General features: G+C 43.7%; 1 pseudogene; it reads left to right on the plus strand.

The window, feature by feature from the left end:
* The window catches only part of LOC135903064 (uncharacterized), a 54,739-nt pseudogene extending 28,574 nt beyond the window's left edge, over positions 1-26,165 (plus strand).
* Positions 26,166-27,583: the final 1,418 nt, after the last annotated feature.

Raw genomic sequence — 27,583 nt, forward strand, 5'->3', positions numbered from 1 at the left:
GCGAAGCTAATAATGAAATATTCGCACCACCTACAACATACATAAAAAATCGGTAAATTATTTGTATGAGGTAAGGAGACATGCATTTGATGACTCCTAGAGGATGTGTTTAAAAACAGACAGTTTCACGATTATGAGGGTAATTGGTCCTAAAAGTATCCTAACTCTAAAGCTCAAAAGAGGGGAGAAAATTGACTTCCTAAAAGACAAAAAGGTTCACTATCATCGAAACACTTCGCAATGTTTCTTATGAGAACTAATAGTGTGTTGCATGTGCTGCGACAACCTGTCTGTGCTCACAGGGCCTATAAGAATGCAGCTTTAGCCAGGAAATGTTTTCCTGCGGTATTGTTGATTATTCAGGCTGATAAGATATAGCAACGGAAGAAGCACATTACTGCGATGTATTACTCTTGATAAATGAATGACGAATAATTTTCTCACAAATCCCCATCTAAAAATTTTGGAGTCGTTAGTGAAGCACTGAAGGATAAGAGATATCCGTAAAATTGTCAATATCTCCAGAAATATTGTCATCCGAAGCTCAATCTTCCTATATCTGCAGTAATAGCAAACACATATGGGGCATGCTTAAGTTCTTCCTTTAAGAGTGGAACGCGATAGCATTTAAAGATCCCCGATTGCTTCTCACTCAGTATTCTCGACAACTGGATCAACTGTAACCGTAATGTTTACCGGGAAACGCTGGCCGCGACCCCTGTGACGAAGTATGGATTTCTGGTAGAAACTCAAGATCCTCGTGTGCTGGCGCGTGCAAATGACAGACGCCATGAGCAGTCCATGCATTCAGAAACGCTGGAAAAGCGGTTTCTTTGACTTTTCGCGTAACCGAAATATGTTTTCTCGTATAGTCAAATTACAATTGGACGCTACCGTATGTGTAGGTTGCGTGTAAGTCGTACTTTGTGATTGTTTTACGTATTTTAGCTTGGGAAATTTAATTAGCTCAGTAGCTTGCTTGCGCCATATGAAGGACCCGGGTACGGCTGGTAAAAAAAAAAAATCGCAATGATCGCAAACCAAAACAACGTCCGACGATGGACGCCGGGTGCGGGACGCCGACGCCGGATTTTCTCCGATACGGGGCCCGTAACGCTATCGCGTTAATACATTTTGTCAGCAAGCTTGTCCATGTATAAATAGACGGCAGGTAATGCGCTAGATTAGTGCGAGGACTGTTTCAGCATTTGAATCTTCTCTTCCCCTTCGACGCTTTTAGCTGACAAGCCATTAGGTGAATATCCTATCTTTTCATTTTTATCTTTCTACGCAATAGTGCGATACGCGGCTCCACTGTATGCCATAAAAGGTAACCATGCAGAAGCGATGATAACCACAATGCATGCATCCTCCCAACAGTCCGACCCGCCATGGCAGCTAAGTGGTTATGGCGTATCTTTGGAGAGCACGAAACCGCAGAGCACGAAACCGCAGAGCTCGAGGCCGCAGCGTGCAGCCGCGCTTAGACGGGGTTGAAATGCAAGAACGCTCGCGCACTTGCATTTAGGTGCACGATAAAAAAGGTCGTGAAAATTATTTCAAGTACCCGCCTACGTCATGTGTCCTTGTAAGATCTTTTGTTCAGGCATATAAAATCGTATAGCTTTTTTCCGAACATGTCGCATATTTTTTTCTTGCAAAATGAACTGTATTGTAAGAGTAGGCATTGCCACAGATCGCTAGTCTTCTAATCTTGCGAATACAGGCCTTGTCTGGAGCTTTATGTCGTCAGTAATATTTTTTATGTTCGAATCCTTTGCATTTTGTTATTGGCTCGTACAAGTACACAACTCCGTTATCACCGATGTCAGTCACCTGGCGGCCGCTGTGAGTAGAAGCAAACAGATACAAGTAAAAGATGACATAAAAAATTCCAGCCTTGCCTCCTGCTTTAACGTGTAACAGCTTCTCGAGCTTTCAGATTTTGCCATTAAAGCTCGAACGCAAGCAACCGTATGGTTGCCGCTTTCATGATGTTTCTCTATTGGTTTACCATCCTGTAGACGCAGACAAGTGAAACGCATAAATACGTTGCTATCGGCAAATATCGGGCTCGTCGTTATGCATTCAACTCCGACCCCGTGGTTAAATTTGTCAATAAGCTTGCCGAATACGTATGTGTTCTGCATTGTGATGCCGCCTGTCTCTTCGTCATTATGGCTTTATAATCGAGATTCGTCATGCCATCATAATGTATCGTCGTCACACAGTCGTCGTAACGACGTAGTTTTATCATTGTCATCAATTTAGTACCCCATTGCCTTCGTGCCGCCATGCTCATACTGCGTTTGTCGTTCTGTCAATGTGAATGCGCATTCGTCATTGAATTGCCATTGTACAGCCGTCATTCTATCGTGATTATGCTGCCCTTGTCATACCACCATCGTCAGGCAGGCGCTTCAGGCCTCCATTGTCCGACTGTCGCGGAGATGCGCTTGTACTAATGCCAGCGTTGTCACAACACCTTTTTCATCCGGCTCTCGTCTTACCGGCTTCATCATAAGAGTTTGATGAAACAGTTATCGTAACGCAACTGTGATCATACACTTGTCGTCGTCCCATTGTCTTCATGCCGTGGTCCCGCTATCACGTCGTCACACAGTCGTAGTCATGCATTCGTTGTCATACTGTCGTCGGGATGCCGATATGGTCGTTCCATCGTCATCATCGTAACTTCTACATCCGACTCTCGTCATGACGCCTTCGCCATTCCGTTGACGTCATCCTATCATCGTGGGGCTGTCTTTTCACCGTAGTTATCACTTGAGTAGAATCATCTCATTGTCGTCATGATACCACCTTCGTCCATCCACCGACGTCATTCCTTGTTCTTCATCATATCGTAATTATTATGTCGTAATTCAATCATGATTATGCCGCCGTTGTTATGACCTCGTCATTGCTGCGTCATCATCAAACACACACTATCACGCATCCGTTGTCAATCCATCGTCGTCATGCTATTTTGTTCGTGACATCATCTTCATTCAAGCTTCTTTGTCTGGTTGTCGTCATACTATCATTGTCACGTCATCATTGTCACACAGCTGTCGTATGCTCATTCTCCTCATGTTGTTGCCGTCACTGTGCCATCGTCATAATTTAAGAATCAGAATCTCATTTCGCCATGTCGTCGTTATTACTGACTTTTGTCATTCGATCGATATCATTCCTTCTTCGTCATTCTATCCTCAGTGCGTCGGGGTCAATACAGTCCTCGTCTAATTCCAAGCTCTTGAGAGACCTTGGCATACGAGTGCTGTAGCCAAGCGGGAGGTTCTCGCACTACTTTAGCATATATCGGAAGCAACGAAAGTCTTCCTTATCACTACAGCTGGTAAATAAATGGCTTTGGGAACATAGTGTGTCGCTACATTGCTCGATCGCTATTGCGATTTCCGCCGATAGTGATCGTGAGATACGCTGTGCCGTAATTTGTTCATTTTTTCCTTCAGAAACGTCATGTTCAGCGCCTCGAGCATGTTGGACAGCTTCGTTCCGTGCATAATATATTACTGCATTTCCTATTTCCCATTTTCCACCTGATATATATGTATATATATTTATGGCTGAGGAAATCACGCTGTCCCCGGTAGTAAAATGAAGAAGAAGAGTACGACGTATGTTCAAGAAGCACTGTATATTTGACTGGTGTTTCGGCTGGTGGACCATCGTTTGTTAAAGTAACATGTACATGCATTTGGGCTGCCCTATATAGCGGCGATACATCAGATAAAGTTGTGGGCGATAATAACAACAAGAAAAAACAACTTAAATATAGCGATACTATTGGCGATAGCGCTACCACACATGTGGCGCACAGTGCAGAAATGAATCGTTCGTTTGCTCAATACTACTATGCAAACCACTTGAAATCAACAATAAATAAAAAATAACAAAGTAAAAGGAAACATATAAATAATAAAGCACCGCGCGATAGCACATTCAGGGTGCGGGTGAAGTGCACTGCTCAGGAGCAGTAGTCATCATAGCGAGCAGGATGAATGGCCAGGGCTTTTATTGGCATGCGTACGGTGGAATACAGTGTCATGTGCAGACTATGGGCATTATGTGAAACAGAATTGAAGTGCATTTGTGTCTAAGAAAATGGCGTCCCACAGGGTTACATATTAAGTACAACACTTTCCGTAGTCAAGATCATCTCTATTATTGCAGTAACACCGTCTTGCATCATCTACTCATTATATGTCGATGACCATCACATTGCGTGCCGTCACTGTGGCTAATCTACAAGCAAAAGACATGTCCAGATAATCATAAATTAACTGTAAAAATTAGCAAATGAAAATGTCTTTTGTTTTTCCATACAAAAACCTGTCGCTATTCTGTTTTCGGAGAAGCACGGCTTGCACATGGACCTGGTTCTAAAATTGAATCTCAACCTACTACCCGTTAAACAAGAACAAACATCTCTAGGGATTGTATTTCATACCAAATTAAACATACTCGCCCTCATTAAAAGCGTGATTATCAAGGCATACAAATCACCCAATACCGTGAAGGATCTATCCTGAAATCATTGCGGCGCCGAATGAACGTACAATTTACGCAATTACCGCTCTGTATGGCGCAGTATACTTAAGTCGGCGCAGTTTATGAATCGGCAAGGCAGCTACATCAAACGATTGGATTGCACGAATAATCAAGGATCGCGCCTAGCCGACGCCGTGTACAGAACTTCGCCTGTCGCAGGCTTATACGCCGACAGCAACAAACCCTGCCTGGAACGTCGAAGAACACTGCTCACAATTTCATACGTATTAGGATCTAGGGCTGTACCTAAGCATATGTTCCACACCAATGCGCATCACACCACGAGTAAAATACATTACAGAAACAAACAACGGTTGTGATCGGTGTTTTTTACCGACCACCATCATCAGCCCCGACTTTTTGCGGTAGCATGTACGATTGCTTGTGTCAGATAAGTGTTCGCTTCGCCGGAGTACCAACATTACTTATGGGCGACTTCAACTTCCCGAACATTTCCTGGTCAGGCACGTGTCCTTTATTAAATACAACTTTCGCAGAATCGAAGCATTTTGTAGAGAGATGTGCTGATTTCAACTTGGTTCAGACAGTTACTTCCCCTACACGTGTAACGAGCACCACATCATCTCTTTTAGATCTACTTTTAACATCATCAACAGATATCATATCTAAGGTTACACACTCACCCGGCTTGAGCGATCATGACGTCTTGCATTTTTTCATTAGCCTGGTAATTCTACTGTCCCAAAACAGTATTAAAACCACTCGTGATTATAAAAACGGCAACTTCACCGCTATCAACAACGAACTTGCTCTTTTCCTTGATAATTACATGTCTAAAGTTGCTGAGCGCTCACTGGATAATAACTGGAATATATTCAAAGAAAAAATTCACGATCTTGTTAACAAGTTTATTCCGAAGAGGCGCGTTTTTTCGAATAACAATGCTTCATGGTATACTAAATCTTTGAAACGCCCATCTAACCGAAAAAAACGTCTTTTTCGCACAGCTAAGCGGATGGAAAGCCAGGCTAAATGGTCTGCTTACAAAGAAGCTGCCTCGGCCTACTCATCTGCGATAAAGAATACGAAATTTTTTTTTCAATAATACCCTTCCGAACATGCTCATAAGTAATCCAAGAAGCTTCTGGAATGTAGTAGGGCCTAGTGCATCGAAAATCATATCACTTAGCACGTCTCCCGGTGAGCCTATACCTCGGCAGCACTGCGCTACGATTTTAAATAATGTATTTATAAAAGCTTTCACTCCTTCAGCACATGATAACGACCTTCCGAGGCTACCATGCTGCAATTTTTTTTCCTATGGATCCCGTAATTTTCAACTCTACTGGCATAAAAAAAGTAATAGACACTCTTAAACTTACGTCTTCTTGTGGAATAGACGAAATCACGACGAAATTTCTAAAAAATACTGGTGAGTATTCCTCTATCATCTTAGAGAGCATTTTTTTGCAATCGTACCTGCCTTCATCCTTGCCTCATGACTGGAAAACAGCAAGGATTATTCCTATCCACAAATCTGGCGAAACTCTAGATCCTTTTAACTACAGGCCCATATCGATTACCTCAGTACCGTGCAAAATTATGGAGCACAACATATTTTCTAACCTTGTTAACTTTCTTGAAGAAAATAATATTTCCTCTAACAGTCAACATGGCTTTTGCAATTTTTTTTCTTGTGAGACTCAGCTGGTAACTTTCACTAATGACGTGCATGTATATCTTGATAGCGGTTTTTTGGTTGATTGCATATTTTTGGATATTTCTAAACCTTTTGACAAGGTGAAACATGTACTGCTACTACACAAACTAAGCGTACTCAACATTGACCCGGGAATACTCCGCTGGATCCAATTGTTCCTTTCGTCTCGTTCCCAATTTCCTTTAACTAACGACTCCTCATCCCACGTGGCTCCAGTTGAATTCGGTGTTCCACAAGGGTCTGTTCTTGGTCCTCTTTTATTTTTAATTGATAATGATGATTTATCGGATGACATTTCTTCAAAAATTTGTTTATTCGCTGATGACTGTGTTATATATCAAAAAGTAACGAATGCATCTGATTTAGCTACCCTTCAATCCGATTTAAATAACATATCTAACTGGTCTCTCACTTGGTGCATGGAACTCAACATTAATAAATGCAAATGTATGCGGGTTTCTCGTTCTAACACAACATGCCCTACCTACGCCCTTAATGACTGCCCCCTCGAATCCGTTACATGTTACCGTTATCTTGGCATTCATATAAGTAGCGATCTTTCTTGGAAGCAGCATGCACAGTATATAATGTCTAAAGCTAACCGCTAATAGAATACTTGAAGAGAAATTTTTCGCTTGCGCCAGTTTTATTAAAACGGCTGTTGTACACGACATACGTCCGCCCCCAATTAGAATATGCTTAATCCGTTTGGGATCCTCATGAGATCACATTAATTAACGAAATTTATTCAGTGGAAAATCGCTCTGTTCGTTTCATCTTAGCTAACAGCCATCGTACTGCTAGTGTAACATTAAGGAAGAGTACCCTTCAAATCCCATTAATTTGTCTTCGCAGAAAAGAATGACGCATTTCCCTTATTCATAAAATCTACTACCTCAACGCCTCTCTTCACCCTCTGTGCATCCAACCTGCGCCTTATTATTCGGCTCGTCGTTACCACTTACATAAATATAACGTACCCCGTCATAACACCGTCGCGTGCTCACAATCATTACTTCCTAGGACTTCAGTCGACTAGAATAATCTACCTACATCATTAGTAAGCATCAGTGACCACACTCGCTTTAAGAATGCACTAATCCACATAAAATAATGTATGGTGGCAAATGGCACAATTATGCACTTATTCGTGAACATTGTGTGCTTGCTAAAGTGTATTCTTTCTGTATTTTTTACGTTATGTAAGTCTCTGTTATTTTTTGTGAATGCATTACAACTTTTTTCATATTGCTTTTGTTCCTTGGAAATTCCTTGAACTAATCCTGTATTTCTTCTTACTCTTGTAATGTATTCTCGCCCCTCCCTTCTGCAATGTACAATTATGTACCTTGAGGGTATCACAAATAAATAAATAAATAAACACACAATAAGACCACTTCGGCTCGGGTTCCAAGAAATATGCCAAGAGCATAATGTGCCTGATGAAGCCCTCTATGTTGCGCAAATAGCGTACAGGCAAGTCCCGTGGTACGATTTTTCACATTTTTGTCGTTTTATTCGGACATATCACAATATAAAAGCCGACACCCCAAGAGCACCTATTGCATTTTTTTTCTTAGAATTAGAGTAAAAGTCGAATAATTACACTTCGCTCTGTATATATACCGACATTTTCAGAGCAGAAAAACATGTCGGAAGTACAATTGTGTTCAAAAATTAGGAAAACTGAGGTCGGAGCATGCACCTAATTACAGCACCTGTCTTTAAGTTACCCTGTGCCAGACAGACTAAGCAAGGCATTTTCGTAAAAGCAGACAATATGTGCACCACGAGCAGAACGCTTGCTGGCATTCTTTGAGAATCCCACGTCCAACTCTTCAAGGCTTCTTTCACAGTCACCAATTTTCTTCGTATCTGCGACGAAGATGTAGTTGCAGATACCCTGCAATAATAGGTAACGAGAGACATGATTTTGGGAAGTTACCCCAAGCAAAATACGAGACTTCCACCATGAACTGGCCTACACCCACACACTGCTATGTTACGGAAGACATGCCCACCATACAGTCAGCATGGGCACAACGGCGCGCTGTCCTTGCCTTGGCCTAATTGTACAACACGAACAGACACCACCAGAACTACATGTAAACAATCGCCGTATCATCTTTTCGGCTAGGCATTAAGATCTAGCCATCGAAAATTATTTGATACACATTTTGACCCATGTTCATGTGAAAACCATGCCTATTTACCTAATAACCGATGAATATGCAACCTGCAAGAAACAGCTACGGATACATCTTCCAATTTAAACCTTTAATGTACTTTGAATTTCATTGTAAGAAAGCAAGCGAGCTCCGCATTAATCAATCAGCAGTGGTATCTTTTAGTAGTAACAAAACTTAATGAAAGAAGCTCAATCTCCTATATCGCAGGGTAACACAACTGTTCATTATTTGGCCATGATTGTACGGTTTCTCTTGTTGCGATTCAGTGGCGCCCTTTATCTTGTTCATTATTTGTTTCACTCACAAGGACACAACTTACTGGCAAGAGCAACTATCATTCATATGAGTGTCTATGTCTTCCAAGTTCCAATCATTAGGCCGGCTGTCCAAGGTATTCCTGTTAATGGCCTAAGTTTCCCGTTGTCTACTGGCAGCCACTAAGTTAAAGGAACAGCCGAATACGAATGAACAAAAGCACACATACGTTGAAGTGATGAACGCAGAAAATAGTTGCGTTAGGTATAGAACAGACACTGAACTCTTAGACAAACTTGGAATTAGAAAAGCCCTCCCCTTTCAGAGAAGACAAAATTGCTGCGAAGACAATCAACGTGGTTCCGGGAAACTAATATCGAGTAGCATGTTCAGTCACGGTACGAGATTGTCAGGGACTTTCTTATCTTGTCCCCAGTTTCACAGGCATTTGAGAAAGAAAGAAGTCCCCGCCCAACTAAATAAGACTAGTCATAGGGAGAAGACCAGCAATAGAGAAATCAAACCAATGACGTCATGAAAAAGCGCGTAGAATATGTGATGGAAACACTCGTTCCCCATACACAGTAGTGCCAGCCATACGCGTGGAAGGCAAAGGAAAAGTGACATGCGCCTCTAGCTAGCCATGCATTGGCACATTACAAAAACAGCAAGGCGGGCCAGTGATAGTGCCCTTCCAATTTAGGTTTTGCGGTAGGCGGCTCCCGCGTTGGTTACTCCGGCACTTTTGGGGAGCTGAGAAATGGTGCAGCCGTGTCGTGGGTCTCGCCTTTAGCGAAATGAATTGCCCGCGGCGGCAGGAGCACCTTCTCGCTCCTGCGGACACCGCCTATTCCCTGTTCCGGCCCCTCGGGACAGGAAACTACCGCTCAGCGCTTCTTTGTTAGTAGCTGACTTCATTTGATTGTTCGATTCTTGCCCACTTCCTACTGTTAAACTTCCGAGGTCTCTGAAGCTCTAGGTATGACAGTAGCTGCATTAGAACGAAGCTTTCAACTTGTCTTTTAAGAAATCAATGAGTCTAGAGTGGTGTCGAAAGGTTTCTTTGATAACTATTATTATGTAAAAGCTGGCAGTCAAACTCTGCAGCACATTGAGATAATTTGAGTGGGATTTCTAACAATTCTATCGCCCCGTTTACCCTTTATATTCATGCAATGCAGCACTCACAGCATTGACTGAACAATTTTTCTTTGTTGCCGTTTAGATGGTATAGAGGAGCGAGCGTCCACAGTAGACTGTTTTCTCATGTTGACCTATGCAGGATTCTGTGCAGAGGCACAAGGCTTCTTACGAGATTACCTGCTTTCGGCGCGTTCACTTTACCTTCGTAGCTTCTTACCTCAGGTATTGTGGTCTTACCGAGTTCAGTCACTGCTGATATGTAGTTAAATGTAGTTATGTAGTTATCTGACCTATGTAGTTAAATACACTAACAAAATATTAAGCACGCTTTTATCTTTCATTGTTCACAGAGCCTACCTTGTTATACCATTTGATTTTAGGAGAAATGAAAACGACTACTGCCTTAATTGATTGTTGCAGAGCCCTTAATGGAAAGTTTTCCTTGTACACGAGAAAAATATGATGTGGCTATCATTTGCACGTCTACGGGCCGGTATAAGTAAAGAACACTTTCCGCCATTTCTCATCAAGCAACCTCAATTCATGGCCGCATTAATCAGTGACTTCCTGTATGGCGTTAAAAGGATCAGAACCAATGTAATATTGTGCAACTACCAAAACTAGCAGCTTCGCAGTAAAGGCAATCGTAGGCCGCGATCTGTATGACATCCTCGCCTGCAGCTCCTTAAAGGTCTATATTGCGTTGGCGTCACACTCAAAGCATATAACCCGCAGCTGAATCGTCGACTAATCAGAGACGAATTGGTAACCTTGCTTCGCAATCACAGAACACCCGTTCCATTTCATAAGTGTCATTCGCCATTAGTCCTTGCGGTTGCTGTCAGCTTGTTACAACGGCATTTGATGCCGTGTCAAGCAGTATCTGGGAAAACCGCAAAATTCACTGATGCCCTTGGTATAGCGAAGTTTTGTGAACGCGAGCATAAAATATATAGCGTCAAAATTATTTAGGGATTACTAGCGAGTAGGTTAAGAAGCAGATTCCGCCCCTACTGCGTGCCTCATTATCGAATGGCGAGTTTAGCACGTAAATCCTTATAAGGTATTTACGTTTTAACACTCCTGCCCGATGTGATATGCCATGTGAGGCAATCACAGGGCCAACCTTCTCGCATGTTATGAGCAATGATGGACAATAACTCCTCAAGCAAACACACATCGCTATGTGTTCTGTTTACTACGCAGACAAACACGGGTGGTACACGCAAGATAACGCTTAACATAAATTGATCCATCTCGCATTCCACTAAAAGCCGAAAAAATGAAACATCACCGCCAATCATCGCCAATAAACACAAACAGCAGAAGAATAGCAGATTTTCGGATACATCGATTGCCACAGAACGTGGGATGCGCGTAATTTTAATTGTGGTTTTATTGCCAAAACCGCAATGTGCTTATCAGTCACGCCGTGTTGGAGGAATCCGGGATTATTTTCGCACCAGGAATTCCTTAAGTGTATCCAATGCACCGTGCGTTGGTGCGTTTCATTTCGTCCTGTCAAAATGCGGCCGTGGTGATAAGGATTTGATCCCTCGACGCTCAAACCATCTCTGCATTCTCGTCAATATGTAGAAAACAAACATCTTTAGACGGTGCTTTTTTTCGGTTTAAGCAGACATAGTCACCAGAAGTATTGGACAAGCGCTTCAGAACGGGGCCCCCTTCATGGGCGGCGAGGCTGATATCCGCCGACAGAGACGACCACCTAGCTCGCTGACAGTCTGCAGATACGGGAGACAACGCTTGCGATCCCGCCGCAGTGCGTCATAGCAGGCTCATTCTAGCCAGCACGATAACAATTTCGTTGATTTCATTTCATTTCGCGTATTTATGTTCTGAAAGTCCCCGACAACAGCTCTGCACCTTAGTTTTGGCGCATTAGTGTTACACAAAGAACAGAAAGCAGAAAAACGAAACAATACATTTGAAATAAGAGTGACACAAAATGCAAAAAATTCAGTTAATTAAAGATGAGAGTAAGATAATGAGCAAGTAGTAGAGCTGAAGATTTCTAGATCATGACGCAAGGAATTTGTTTGTGTTACAAGACGTGTTATAGCGGTAGAAGTTCAAGAGAACATGACCTAGAAAATGCTGAGATTACGCTAATGTATGCTAGGCACGCAGAACGTTACAGCTGGCAGTAGCTGCGAGCTGGAGAAGTTATTGTGAATTAGCTTATACATGAATAAGAACACTCGCAATGTGTTTCCATAGGTATTAATTAGAAGCCCTGAAAATACCATTCTTTCTTCATGCGCTATGCACAATACGACGGGGACAGGCAGTGGGGACATCGGGTGTTTTTTTCTAGTACTCGTCAAGAAGCAAGTATAAACAGATTCCCTCTACCTGCTTGCATCATCCTTTCGGAAATGCCAATCTTATTCAAAAAGTTTGATTCGTCACTTGCACAGCTGTAGAAATGCGCGCGCGCGCGCGCGCGTGTGTGTGTGTGTGTGTGTGCGTGTGTGTGTGTGTGTGCGTGTGTGTGTGTGTGTGTGTTTGTGTGTTTGTGTGTGTTTGTGTGTGTGTGTGTGTGTGTGTATTACATTTATTGGTATAATATCGTTATCATTGATTTTTTATTCAACATTGTTGCACTACTAGAAAGTAAGCTTATCCGCCGTGGTTGCTCAGTGGCTATGGTGTTGGGCTGTTGAGCATGAGGTGTACTTGAGCATGAGGTGAGCATGAGGTGTAAGCAACCGTGTACTTAGATTTAGGTGCACGTTACAAAACTGCAGGTGGTCGAAATTTCCGGAGTCCTCCACTACGGCGTGTCTCATAATCAGGAAATGGTTTTTGCACGTAAAACTCATAATTTGTTTAGAAATTAGGCTTGCACTTACGACATTCACTTGAAAAGCTTTGCCACAAATATCCTGTCTGGGATTCATCAAACAACGGGTGGCCTAAAAGAAAAGATCTGAGGTGTCTTCATTTTAAGTGATCTCTACGAAAATTTGGGGAAAAATTATAAATGGAAGCAGAGAGCTGAGCAGACACGCGATTAAAAATAATAAAATTGGCAAAGTCACTTTGGTGTTACCAAGTGCCGGAGACGTGCGTTGATCTAAAGTATTCTAGCAGGTATTCTTGTTTGAGTGCTCACGAATGGAGATGCATCTTAAAAACAGTGACTTACGTGTTTGTGTTCCTCAGTTTGTATTGATATTCTATGAATTCTCACTTGTATACTTTAGCCTACGTATAGTTTAAACATCCGAAATAAAACTAGCAGGTCGATTTATAATGTTTCTGAATGCAGCCTCCTAAAAACCAAATGACGAGCTTACGAAAACAAAATGCTGCCTTACATGAATATTGACAAGCAGTTTTAGTTTGCTAAGTGATGCTATAAATGAATCTAATCACGTGCCCTGGAAGCACCTAAAGAGAGCTCTTCAAAAAGCTAGTGTTCCGAAGCGGATTGCAAATGAACACGCCACGAAAACGCCACCGTGAAATAGCACAAGATTTAGTATTCAAATAGCACTCTTGTGCCAAGTGCGCACTACGCACTACTGTAGCGCTGACGGTACTATTGCGATTGCATTGTGCACTAATCTTCGTGCATTTCTATGATCTAATATTGAAGATAGCTACAAATCTATGAAAGGTTCAGCGCAGTTTCTATACAGGGCACGCGCACAATAGTCTGTCTCTATCGCCTTACATTTTGCGAAGCTAGGAGATTGCGTCGTTCCCTCAAAACCCCGCTTACTACGCGTACGGTTCCTACCTATCTACCACAGTCTGTACAGCCAATACGAAAGAAGAGCACGTAAGAAGTCGTCAAATGCTGCCGCCCATGTCTCAATGTTGTACGATGTAGTATCTCCGACGTGCATCCGAGAAATGTGCCGGGGCGCAAGCATGTCACCTCCTATCACAAAAGGAAACCTCCTTGGCCATGACACCTACTCACCAGACGTAAATGATTATCTCAAACAATCTAATACCAGAGATTGCTTCAGTGAACGGTCTTCGTTAACGCATTTTGATGAAATAGCTACAAAGAAAAAGGCGTGGGAAAACCCCGCAAGGAAAACAATTAAAGAAGAGCAAATATACGCTGAAACAGCATACAAGCCTCATTTTACACCTATCGCTGATGCGAAATACGTGCCTGCGGCTCGGCCGCTAAAGGTGCCGCGCCACCAGAGAGTACGAGGAAATGTAAGCTGTCATAATACGTTGCCAGCTCAATTTAAGGGAATAGAAAACGGCAGAAAAGCACTCACTGAAGCGCGAGCACGGGAGAGCTGGGCGTCACGTGCAAGCGAAAGCACTTTGCTTGCGTAATATTACTCAAATTTTATCCATGCATTGTTCTCAGTAAGACGCCGCGAAACACTCAGTAAAGAGGCGAAAATGAAAAGAAAGAAGGGAACGAAATAACAGCGATTTTGACGCTCTCATCAGTGATCACATTTGGCGAAAGAACAAGAGATGCCAGGTGATCACAGCGACGGATACTGTTCTTTTCTTTTTGGCATTGTTGATCACGCCTTCAGCGCGGAAATATTGTAAAGGTACCTATCGGCTGAGAAGTTGCCAGCAATAATTTCCCTGTCACCATACTTTGGCCTGTCCAGGGTTTTCTGCTTAACCTCGCTGAGCCTTTCCTCTGCATCTATATACCTCTCAAATGTGAGTTAATGCGCGTATACCAGAAAAAAGGGAGCTTTGTCATTCACTTGTGTGATAGGCTGAACGTAATGCAACTACTTGTGTTTGTGATTTGCCCATTAGTTTTTCGTGACTCTACTTTTTCGCATGCAAATAAAGCTTTATCGGTATAAGTATCACATTTAAAATCTATACCCGTATGTATTGAGTATTTAGTGTTTCTGCAATAGTTGTGGCCGTAAAAGAAAAGAAAAAAGATCACGCAGAAATTTCTTTAAGAGTTGTCTTGGTATGCGTAAGCATTTCGCCACTAGCTTGCTAATTTCTGCGCAGCCTGCTGATATCATCAATTTTATGAAACTTATCTGACCAATGCCAATGGCAGCGCTGCGGCGACACGAGCTGGCGTGGACGGCAGCGGAAGGTGAATTCATGACACAAACAAACTACAGCCGGTGGTGCAACCAGATGCACCGATGACGTTCCGATAAATACAGGCCGTTATCACTATTTAGCTCCTAATCAGTTCGTGTAGGACTATTATGAACAGTTACCAAAAGTACCCGGGCGGCGGCTTCGTATGGCACCGCCACGCCAATTGCACACTGAATGTGATCTGCGATGTTGATAAATAGCGCCGACTATTGAGACCTTCGCGTGCTGTGTCCTCGCCGCTTGCTTAACGTTGAAGAGAGATGCGTGGACCCGTATGTTAAAAGCGATCTGCGAAAGTGGTATAGTACGGCATGGACTGAGAGGACCGCGAGCGCCGTGTTCTCGCCGCATCGTGAGAGGCAGCACAAAGGGAAATTCGCTCCCTGCTGTGGGCGTTATCTACAAAGTGGTCGTCTTACTGGACGGACGGACAGTATTGTCGTTGGGTAAGCATATAAATGCTTACGCATTTAATAAACAAGAAAACAATCGGTGAAAAGCAGGGTTTGACATGCAAGAACCATTACCTGACTATGAGACATGCCGCAGTGGAGGACTCCGTTAATTTGGACCACCTGGGGATCTTTAACGTGTACAAGTTCTAAGTACACGGGCACATTTGATATTTCGCCCCCATCGAAATAGGCCGCCTTGGTTGGGATTCGATCCGCCGACCTTCTGACTTAGCAACCCAACACCATAGCGCTAAGCAACCGCGGCGGGTTAGATAACAAGAAAAGGCAACTCCAACGGCAATGGAACTTCTGTTGCGAGCGACTGTTTATTTTGTGTCGCCTGACCGCTTGCTCTAAAGGCTATTTGGAATGTTAATTTCCATCGTTTTGAGCGTAGGGGTTTTTCTATACTAAAGTGCTTATTAGGCACAAATAAACTCAATGCATCTCGATTTTCAGTTGTTCCGATTTTTCCTTCCGCCTGCTTACAGCAACGAAACGGTGAAATCCACCCTGTCCAATGATTATCTTTATTCATTTAAGCGGTCAATATACCTTGTGTTCTTCGAATGATATTGCAAACTTCAGACTACTTATTACATGGCTTGGGACAGCAGTAAAACTTTAGGGAATACTGCTGTCCAACAACTTGATCACATAGCTGTGCATAGAATTTCTGAAGGAAATGACGTGAGTGTGTACCATTTGATTCAGCCGTTGAGTGCGGGAAGTCACTGAAGTTAAGAATGACAGGATTAGAACCAGGTAAAGTACGAGTAAAAAGTCATCGTTATGTCCGCCAGCCAATCGGATGCTGCGGCCCACGGCAAGAACAACCTCCCTCTCTTTCCTATGGTTATATTGCTTATAACCCCTTCAGTGCACGGGTGCCGATTTTTTTTTTTTTTTTTGCAGCCAGTTGTCGAGCTCGTGTAGACGTTGTCATTTTCAGCCAATCGGTGATCCGGTACAGCTGTCGTCATTTTCCTCCAATGGTAGGGCCCGTACAAATGGCGTCGTATTCGGCCGATGCATACACTCCATGTATTCTGTTCTCCGAAGGCTGCCTACATCCGGCGTTGCCTCCTCGCCTAGAAGGCGCCCTGCCGGAGGCGACAGGACATCCTTGAACGAACTTGCTGCGCTGTAAAGAAGCTTTTCCTGGGACTAGGGTCAACTACCCGTCAACTAAGCGTCGCACGTTTTTGGGGCCGCGTAGCCAACCGGTGTGGAGGGCCGGGTAGCATGGCCCACGAGCAACTGCGCACCACAATTGGAATACGGCGGCGAGTGGTTGCATTCGGATAACTTTAGTGATGAAGTGAAGTGAAGTTAATGGTCCGGATCTAACAGTACTATTCGAAAGCCTAAAGAATTTATGACTTAACGTTTACTTTTTCCTGTCCAACGAGTGCCGCAATAGGCAATCTCTTCTAATTTTGCAGTTACGTACGAAAATCTAAGACGTTCTTGCAGCATGCGTAACGTTGCTACAAGGCTATACAAACAAAAATACTGAATGAACAGTGGTGAGATATTGAAATAAGTATTTTACGTTCCCCTTGTAATGGCACGTAGGTAGTCTTAGCTGTTTCAGTTTTTGTTTTGCTCTTAACAATAAAATTCTGCGTGTCATTTGTTGGCACGCACGCAATTGTAGAATTAAAAAAACTACGTAAGCGACAAGCGCCATGGGGCTTTCTAGTGGAGCTTGAAAGGGAAGTTTGGAAATGGCACACCAGGAAAGTTGTCATCGTTTATAGTGAGTAGTACGAACCGTACTTCTACAGCATTTTTATATGACTCTGTTTATTTTTTATACCACTGCTGGCCTAGTGGTTGATGCCAATGATAGCGGCGGTGCGGCTTTGTACGCGCGAATGAAGAATGAGAAATGTAGGAGAAAATGAAAATAAAGGCAACAAAATACGGCCTGAAGCAAAGCGTTTTAGGGAAACTTAAGCAACAACCATCTACGGCAACGACAATGATACCGCAATAATTCCTTCGACTAAGAAATGCAAAGTCAGTTACTTTACAATACGAAAAAAGGATGAAGGCGACAGTCTGCGTGCTCATGAGATATTTATCACATTAATTGATTTCATTTCATTTCATTTATTTTTCCCTTAAAGGCCCGAAGGCATTACATAAGGGGGAAGAAAAATCAAGGTCAAAGACAAAGAATAAATTGACAAAAGAGAACAATAACAAAAAAGAGTATGTAACAGTAAAATGTTCTTGTCGCGCGTATACAATGCAAAGCAAAATTCACTTGATTGAAACACGAGAAAAAAAGAAGAGATATAGATATATATATGAAACACTCAATTAATACTGGAGAAAAATACAGTGAAAAAGGCATCACAAGAGAAACGAGTAAAAATAAAAAATAATCAGCTGTTCAGAGTGCCGAATTGAATATGACAGGAACCTTTTGCCCTCATGAAAAATATTTTTTGATTGTAACATATTTGATTTTGATTGTAATGCGTTGTTACATTCTGTTACTTGTTTTCTCGTACCAAAGGTCACGGATTCGAATCTCGATCTTCATGATGTCAATTGGAATCTAACTTGGATATATGGCCGGTTTGCTATATCTCCAAGTGGGTTCGACTCCCACCAGAGGCCATGGGTTCGAGTACCTTAACATCCTCTTAATTATTGGGCTCTAATTTACTTCTCCTTCACTAAAATCAAAGGTAGTTGGTTCGACTCTCGACGAAAAGAAATGCAGTCCAACTTGGAGATAAGGCCAGCCTGCCCATATATCCAAGTTGGATCGACTCCTACCAAAGGTTGCGGGTACAAGTGCTTCAACTCCATCATAAGTAAGTGTGGCGTAATTTACATTGCGGTAATTATTAAACAAAAATCGTGGTTGCAACTCCCACTAAAAATCGGGGGTTCGACCCCAATCTCGGGTTAAATTGAATTTTGGAGCCACAACGCCGGTCGGTCTAATTTTCGCAACGTCAGACGATGAAATTTTCGTTCCATGAGCCATCTATGGCCTTCGCTTTAACACACGATGAAAAATGCCCCCTCATCAGTGCAGGAGTGCAAGGGGCGTATTACCAGCGGCTCACATGGCGAAGAACCATACTACGCTTGGTGCGGCCCGCCGAACGCCATCTGCAAGGCTCGAAAGAAAATCCTCGCTGCCTGAGCAGGGAATCATCATCGTCATCATCAGCCTGGTTATGCCCACTGCAGGGCAAAGGCCTCTCCCATATTTCTCCAACAACCCCGGTCATGTACTAATTGTGGCCACGCCGTCCCTGCAAACTTCTTAATCTCATCCGCCCGCCTAATTTTCTGCCGCCCCCTGCTACGCTTCCCTTCCCTTGGAATCCAATCCGTAACCCTTAATGACCATCGGGTATCTTCCCTCCTCATTACATGTCCTGCCCATGCCCATTTATTTTTCTTGATTTCAACTAAGATGTCATTAACTCGCGTTTGTTCTCTGACCCAATCTGCTCTTTTCTTATCCCTTAACGTTACACCTATCATTCTTCTTTCCATAGCTCGTTGCGTCGTCCTCAATTTCAGTAGAACTCTTTTCGTAAGCCTCCAGGTTTCTGCCCCGTAGGGGAGTACTGGTAAGACACAGCTGTTATATACTTTTCTCTTGAGGGATAATGGCAACCTGCTGTTCATGATCTGAGAATGCCTGCCAAACGCACCCCAGCCCATTCTTATTCTCCTAATTATTTCCGTCTCATGATCCGGATCCGCCGTAACTACCTGCCCCAAGTAGGTGTATTCCCTTACGACTTCCAGTGCCTCGCTGCCTATTGTAAATTGCTGTTGTCTTCCGAGACTGTTAAACATTACTTTAGTTTTCTGCAGATTAGTTTCAGTGAGCATGCATTGCAATTGGTCCCCTGAGTTACTAAGCAAGGCAATATCATCAGCGAATCGCAAGTTACTAAGGTACTCTCCATTAACTTTTATCCCCAATTCTTCCCAATCCAGGTCTCTGAATACCTCCTGTAAACATGCTGTGAATAGCATTGGAGAGATCGTATCTCCCTGCCTGACGCCTTTCTTTATTGGGATTTTGTTGCTTGCTTTATGGAGGACTATGGTGGCTGTGGAGCCGCTATAGATATCTTTCAGTATTTTTACATACGGCTCGTCTACACCCTGATTCCGTAATGCCTCCATGACTGCTGAGGTTTCGACAGAATCAAACGCTTTCTCGTAATCAATGAAAGCTATATATAAGGGTTGGTTATATTCCGCACATTTCTCTATTACCTGATTGATAGTGTGAATATGATCCATTGTTGAGTAGCCTTTACGGAATCCTGCCTGGTCCTTTGCTTGACAGAAGTCTAAGGTGTTCCTGATTCTATTTGCGATTACCTTAGTAAATAGTTTGTAGGCAATGGACAGTAAGCTGATCGGTCTATAATTTTTCACGTCTTTGGCGTCACCTTTCTTATGAATTAGGATTATGTTAGCGTTTTTCCAAGATTCCGGTACGCTCGAGGTCATGAGGCATTGCGTATACAGGGTGGCCAGTTTCTCTAGAACAATCTGTCCACCATCCTTCAACAAATCTGCTGTTACCTGATCCTCCCCAGCTGCCTTCCCCCTTTGCATATCTCCCAAGGCTTTCTTTACTTCTTCCGGCGTTACCTTTGGGACTTCGAATTCTTCTATACTATTTTCCCTTCCAGTATCGTCGTGGGTGCCATTGGTACTGTATAAATCTCTATAGAACTCCTCAGCCACTTGAACTATCTCATCCATATTAGTTATGATATTGCCAGCTTTGTCTCTTAACGCATACATCTGATTCTTGCCGATCCCTAGTTTCTTCTTCACTGTTTTTAGGCTTCCTCCGTTCCTGAGAGCATGTTCAATTCTATCCATATTATACTTCCTTAAGTCAGCTGTCTTATGCTTGTTGATTAACCTCGAAAGTTCTGCCAGTTCTATTCTAGCTGTAGTGTTAGAGGCTTTCATACATTGGCGTTTCTTGATTAGATCTTTCGTCTCCTGCGATAGTTTGCTGGTACCCTGCCTAATGTAGTTACCACCGACTTCCATTGCACACTCCTTAATGATGCCCACAAGATTGTCGTTCATTGTTTCAACCCTAAGGTCCTCTTCCTGAGTTAAAGCTGAATACCTGTTCTGTAGCTTGATCTGGAATTCTTCTACTTTCCCTCTTACCGCCAACTCATTAATCGGTTTCTTGTGTACTAGTTTCTTCCGTTCCCTCCTCAGGTCTGGGCTAATTCGAGTTCTTACCATCCTGTGGTCACTGCAGCGCACTTTGCCGAGCACGTCCACATCTTGTATGATGCCAGGGTTACCGCAGAGTATGAAGTCTATTTCATTTCTAGTCTCGCCGTTCGGGCCCCTCCACGTCCACTTTCGGCTATCCCGCTTGCGGAAGAAGGTATTCATTATCCTCATATTATTCTGTTCCGCAAATTCTACTAATAACTCTCCCCTGCTATTCCTAGCGCCTATTCCATAATCCCCCACTGCCTTGTCTCCAGCCTCCTTCTTGCCTACCTTGGCATTAAAGTCGCCCATTAGTATAGTGTATTTAGTTTTCACTCTACCCATCGCCGATTCCACGTCTTCATAGAAGCTTTCGACTTTCTGGTCATCATGACTGGATGTAGGGGCGTAGACTTGTACAATCTTCATTTTGTACCTCTTATTAAGTTTCACAACAAGACTTGCCACCCTCTCGTTAATGCTTTAGAATTCCTGTATGTTACCAGCTATATTATTATTAATCTGGAATCCGATTCCTAGTTCTCTTCTCTCCGCTAAGCCCCTGTAGCACAGGACGTGCCCGCTTTTTAGCACTGTATATGCTTCTTCTGGCCTCCTAACTTCACTGAGCCCTATTATATCCCATTTAGTGCCCTCTAATTCCTCCAATAGCACTGCTAGACTCGCCTCACTAGATAGCGTTCTAGCGTTAAACGTTGCCAGGTTCATATTCCATTGGCGGCCTGTCCGGAGCCAGTGATTCTTAGCACCCTCTGCAGCGTTGCAGGTCTGACCGCCGCCGTGGTCAGTTGCTTCGCAGCTGCTGGGGACTGAGGGCCGGGGTTTGATTGTGTTGTTCTTATAGGAGGTTGTGGCCAAGTACTGCTCCAGGGTGGCCAATCCTGCTCTGGTGAGGGAGTGCGTTACCGGTTCTGGTCACCGGGATCAGGCCACACTCCAGGCCTGTTTGTACAATTTTATCAACACGCGGATTTTTTTTTTAATCCGGTGGAAAATTGCCGGCACTGGGATTTGAACCACGGACCTCTTGCACGCGAGGCGGGTGTTCTACCTCTACGTCATCGCTGCCGCTTCTGAGCAGGGAATACGCTGGAAAAAAAGTATAGGTGCCGTCTATTGTTTTGTGTTATTTTACAGTGTGTAGCTGATAGCCATCGCTTTCAAAAGGGGGGGGGGATGGCCTATTTGGCCCTCTACCAGTCCTGACGGTGGGGGGGAGGGTGGGGGGGGCAGGTGCCTCCACCCGCACCCCCGATATATACGCCTGTGTGTCCAATAGCTTGGCAAAGGAACAAGAATTTATGATCGCCAGGCAGCCCCTACAGTCTGTAGTAGTAAGTTTATCAAGGTCAATTAGACACAGTGGACCCTGATCATGAGAATGAAATTCACAGAAGAATAAAAATGGGTTGGAACGCATACAGCAGTCATTAGCAAATCATCAGTGAAATCGTATACCACTGTCGTTGAAAAGAAATGTGTGCGATCATTATATTGTTCCGTAACAACATAAGGTGCATAGACTTTGAGTGTTAGCAAAGAAGCTCGAGAAAACTGAAGGACTGCGCAAATAGTGACGGAGCAAACAATGTTAGACATAACGTTAAGAGACAAGAATAGTGCGCTTTGGATCAGAGAGAGAGATAAAACTTTATTATGTCCTTGATGAGGTCCAGGAGTTGTGGGGTTGGGAGACTAACAGCCAGTCCTCCCCTTCCTGAGATGGCGGCTAGCCATCTCTGGTGCTTCCTGGTGGCGTCTTCGGCCATCCGGAAGGCCCAGAGCTGCTCGGTCGTAGTTATGATGCGTGTAGTGTTAGTGGGGTAGGTGTTGGTGGACGAGGCGTTGGGGCATTGCCATATAATAGACAGTTTTAGTTTCACGTACGCCGAGACTTAACGCACGCAAACGTGAAAGCTCTACGTACCATACGCGCACTGCACCTGAAACGCTTTAAGCTACACGTATGCGACGCACGCTAAAAGCGACCTTGTGTCGCCAGCTATCTCCACGTATAAACACTGCTGTAGCTATTGACATCAAAGACAAATCAAAGCCAAGTCAGTCGAGTTGGATTCGCACGCAAAACACGTAAAGTGTGTTCCTGTGCCGATCGGAGCTCCGCAGTGCCTAGAAGTGTTTTATGCAACCAATATCTACTGCCAGAGTTGCTGTGGGATGAGATTGACGACCTCCTGATGACAAGAGCGGAGCGGGAGCGTTTGAAAGGTTCGGTGGACGATGTGGAATACTACTCCAGGCGCAAGAGAGAGTCGGAGCTGTTGCGATATACCAGTCGCATTGGCGACTGCTCGATATCGAGAGTATAGATCCCTTACTCTTCAAGCAGTAGTTTAGGTTTGAAACAAAGGACTTCAATGGCTTGTTTAGTGCACTTGTGCTACCGGAGACTGCTAAAAGTGCGCAAGACGTGACCGTGCCTGGTCAGGAGGCGTTATGCATTACTCTGCGACGTCTTGCTTACCCGAACAGATGGTGCAATCTGGAAGGCATATTTGGCAGGTACTCATCGGTGATGTCGAGTGTGGCATCACAGGTGATTTGCCACATCGCAAGCGAGTTTGCGCACTTGCTTAATGACTTCAACAACCACGACTTTCTGTCCCCTGCCCACCTTGGAGACTTTGCAAGTGTAAGTTAACTGGGTTCTTTTACTTTCGCGGCAGTACTGCACGTAACCACGAATAGCTGTTTTTGCTGCTTCTCTCCGCAATGGCTATTTTTCTCCTCCCTGTAGGGTATCCCACCTCGTCTTGTTTTATTTTTTATGTGAGGACTAAATTGTCAGTGGTAAATGGAAACTGGAAAGTTCAAAATGTAGAACAAATGCCCCGCAAACTGCCGTCGACATGTGTCTGGATAAAAGGTAGAGAAAACAATAATTTCGCCAAGCAACAGTGTTGCAAGTACAGAAATTGATATGAGGCATCTACCGAGCAGTCACCTTTCACGCAGATGTAGCCTCCCCTTCGAAACTTGATTTTCACCCGGAAATCTTGCTGTTCTGTATTTAGGCTGAGCTTTTTACATCGGCAAGTTTCACATAAAGTAGGCATATCAAATATAACCTCCTGAGACCCGCTATGGGGATTTGTCCAATATATTGGACATTGAGAAATGAGACAGCACTCCTGTGACCAGGCTTTCATCCTCACAAAACCGCGCTGTACAACTTATTGGACACCTGCTTGCGCCATATATGCAGCATTGATGAAAATACATCGTTCAAATTCCCGCCGAAACAATTCCACAATGGCGGCATTCAGCGGCGCGGCGTTTTACGGCAGCTGCCGGAGAAGTAAGCACTGTTTCTCGTATTTCTACCTGCTTTCAGGGCATATCTTTTATTTTACATTAAAGTTAATACAACAGCGTGCGCGCAGAATACGAAATTTATACTGTTCTCGCGTTTACTTTTTTTTACGCTTCTTTTGATTTCACATGTCCATTACGTTGGACGCTAGGACTCGACCCGGTTATTTTGACCGCACTATTACGATATCCTTGTTATGAACAGCAGGTGAGGAGTGTTGTCATTTAGCTGCTTGTGGACGAAATCGCGTCTCTTTTTTTCTTTAGGGGACCGGCCTCGCGTGTCTGATGAGTTAAGCTGATAACTTTTCTTTTTTCAGTCCATGGCTAGGACCTGCCAGACACGTGTCGCAGGTGGTCTCGTAAGGGAAAAAAACATATCGATATCCGTCTACCAGATATTGCGCGCATGTACACCGTTAACATGGGTGGTGTTGACAAGGCAGACCGAATGATAAGTTACTACAGGATAAAAGCACGCGCTCACAAGTGGACAATCAGAGCTATCTTTCACCTCTTCGACATTGCCCTCTGCAACTCCTGGGTGCAGTAAACGCGGGACATACGCTCCCTAAAGAAACAGCGGAAAGAAATACTCAAATATATGCAGTTCCGCCAATGTGTTACTGAGACTCTCGTGGCTCAAGGGAAGAAGCAGGATGAAATGGAGAGTGAGAACGAAGCCTAGTGGCATCCGCCTTCAAAGCAAGCTCTACTGTCTCCTCGAGAATCCGAAGAGCACTACCCACTGCTCAATGCTGGCAGACACTGCACACGCTGCCCGTTGCAGACTACATGGCTGCGACATGAAAACAAAGTTCTTTTGCAGCAAATGCCGGCTCTTCTTCTGCATCACCAAGGACAAAAAGATGTTTTGAAAGTGCTCACAGGCACTTTCAAAACTTTCAATGCTCTTTTTACGTACTTGATTCACTACTTTGCCTTTCAAATTATTAAAATTATTTTGCACGCAAGTTTGAGCGCAATATCTGCGGTACGTCATTACTTGCGTGCTGGGTGAAAAAAGACCGGGTAGCATCCCAGTCTCCAATATAATGGACATCGCGCTGAGCCGAAACTATCAGGGATATGGAAAAAAATATTTATCACTTTTCACCTTCATAATCCTACAGACAAATTCTGAAAGTTTGGGAACAATCTGTTCAACCAAATGCATCCCGGGTCTCAGGAGGTTAAGTAAACATTCAATGTGGGTGTGTATTTCAAGCTACATACCCTTACTACAGATTACGGACATATACGTGTGTTGGGAGGATGTCGTCTAGGACACATAGCTTTACGTAAGGGACCTACATAAGGGAAACTAATAGTCCTATTTTCCAGCTCGTTTCATTTTATCATCTCGCAGGCCATCCACAACCATGGCGAAGCACGGACCAGCTGCTGAGCATTCATCGATGGTACGGCACGGCCTATATGCCGGCCCAAAAGAAACCCAGCGTGACTACTTCGCCGGCCACCAGCGGGTGCATGTAGTGAAGTGCCAGTCAGTGATGTGCCCAAATGGCATTGTATGCCAGCTTGACGGTCCAAATCCTGGAAAGCGGCCTGATGCACGTAGGTTGTCTGGTGTCCTATGTGAAAAAAAACACATTTTACTTCCATACAGATGTGATAGAGATGCCTAAACTCGAACATACTTATTGCACAGTGGACGAATATGGACAGTGCTTACTTTCATCACATTATAAATTTACCAACTACATGACAGCTTAGAAAGCAAAGCACGAGCAGAAAAAGTTATAGCGCCAACCTTAGCCCTTTTGTCCTCATTCACACTTCGATGTGTCTGAAACGGTCTTCCACGTACATTTCAACTTACTTTTTGGATGGCTTTGTTGAGCCTGCAGAAAATATATATAATGCATGCAAACTAAATGTTTAGCTGGTATGATTATTTTAATTTAACTGATGTTAATTTCCATGTTATGCGAGTCAATTGAACTAATTTTTATTGCAGGGATGCTCCAATGCAGCGGCCTCTATGCCAAACTGCAGAAGCTGGTGGGGCCCCATCACTTCGTCCTGTATGGTGATCCGGCCTACCCCTTGAAACCACTCCTAATGAAGCCTTATGGCGGCTCTTCCTTGACGGCCACACTGCTGGCACTCAACTACAGCGTGAGTCTTGTTCGTCAGTGTGCTTAGTGGGGCTTTGGAAAGGTTGTGAAGTTGCCTTTCTAGATTTTGAGAAGAACCGGAAATTGCTGCGCCAACAAGTGTCTCAGATGTGTAAAGCTGCCACTATTCTAACTGCCAAACATGTACATACGGCAGCCAGGGTTCGCAATACTTTGGACTTGATCCGCCTAGCCTACTTGAGTACCTGTGGCCACGCCATTGAAGAGCTCGTGCATGTATGTGCTCAGACTTTTACCATAATTACGCACACTTTTGCATTGTATGTGCTATCTTTTTGTTCATTTCTGAGATATTGCTGCATCACGTTCGTCCAGTCCAAATCCTCCATTGACCCTCTTCACCAACACGAACCTAAATAATGTAGACGTAGATGGTGTTGCGTTGACGGCGTTGATACTGGACCCCAAAGTGTCCATAATGAGCGCTAAACTAAGTCGTCGCCTCAAAAAAGTTCTTCCACCTGTAAATAGCTGCTCGTCTTGCTGATTCGTCAGTCGCGTAACAATATGTTGATTGCCTTTCTACACATGATTATTTGCATTTGTATGCAGTCATGTTTTGTATGTTTAGCGCATAACTGAACCCAAGTTGTCTGAAGCACGTTGCTTCCAGTTTTGGTTCCAGTTTTTTTGCTACCTGCTGTTGCTGTCAACCATACCCTATTATTTGTAACATTTGGCGCGTAACTGAACACAAGTTGTTTGAAGTACGTTGCTTCCAACGCCCCTTTGGTTCCAGTTTTTTTGCTACCTGCTGTTGCTGTCAACCATACCCTATTATGTGTAACATTTGGCGCGTAACTGAACACAAGTTGTTTGAAGTACGTTGCTTCCAACGCCCCTTTGGTTCCAGTTTTTTTGCTACCTGCTGTTGCTGTCAACCATACCTTATTATGTGTAGTTCCTGTAATAAAGTGTGAATTGCAAGGTGTGTGCAATGTTGTGAAAATTTTGACACCTTTGCTGCAACTGCAGTGTCAACATCTCGAGTCAATTTATTTGTTCAATTTCACATTTTCCATTGTACCTATCTTTTTCAAGAAATTTGCCATAATTCTAAAGAAAGTTTGTTGTTGGGCTGCAAACATGCCGTGCTCTTCTGCCCTTTCACCTCTTTCCTCGGCCCGTTCTTCTGCTCGTAGGCGTCTTTCTTCTGCCTGAGCTTGAGTGTTTTGTTACATTTCTTCTTCCTTGAGCTGCATTTCTTTAAGAGCTTTCTCCTTCTCCCCAGCGAGGCGCTCTTCTTCCAGTGCAATGCGCCTGGATTCCATCAGGAAGTCTTTTTGCTGCATAAGTTCATCGTGCCTCATTATTTTCTCTATGAACTCGTAGTCTGTTTCCTCCAGTTTTCCAGCTTGATTTTTCCCTCTGCAGGATATGCAGTAGTGTACGAAAAAACTGCAGCCTCATTAATGAGGCTTAAAA

The sequence above is a fragment of the Dermacentor albipictus genome, chromosome 1, assembly GCF_038994185.2.
Source record: "Dermacentor albipictus isolate Rhodes 1998 colony chromosome 1, USDA_Dalb.pri_finalv2, whole genome shotgun sequence".
Classification (NCBI taxonomy): Eukaryota; Metazoa; Arthropoda; class Arachnida; order Ixodida; family Ixodidae; genus Dermacentor; species Dermacentor albipictus.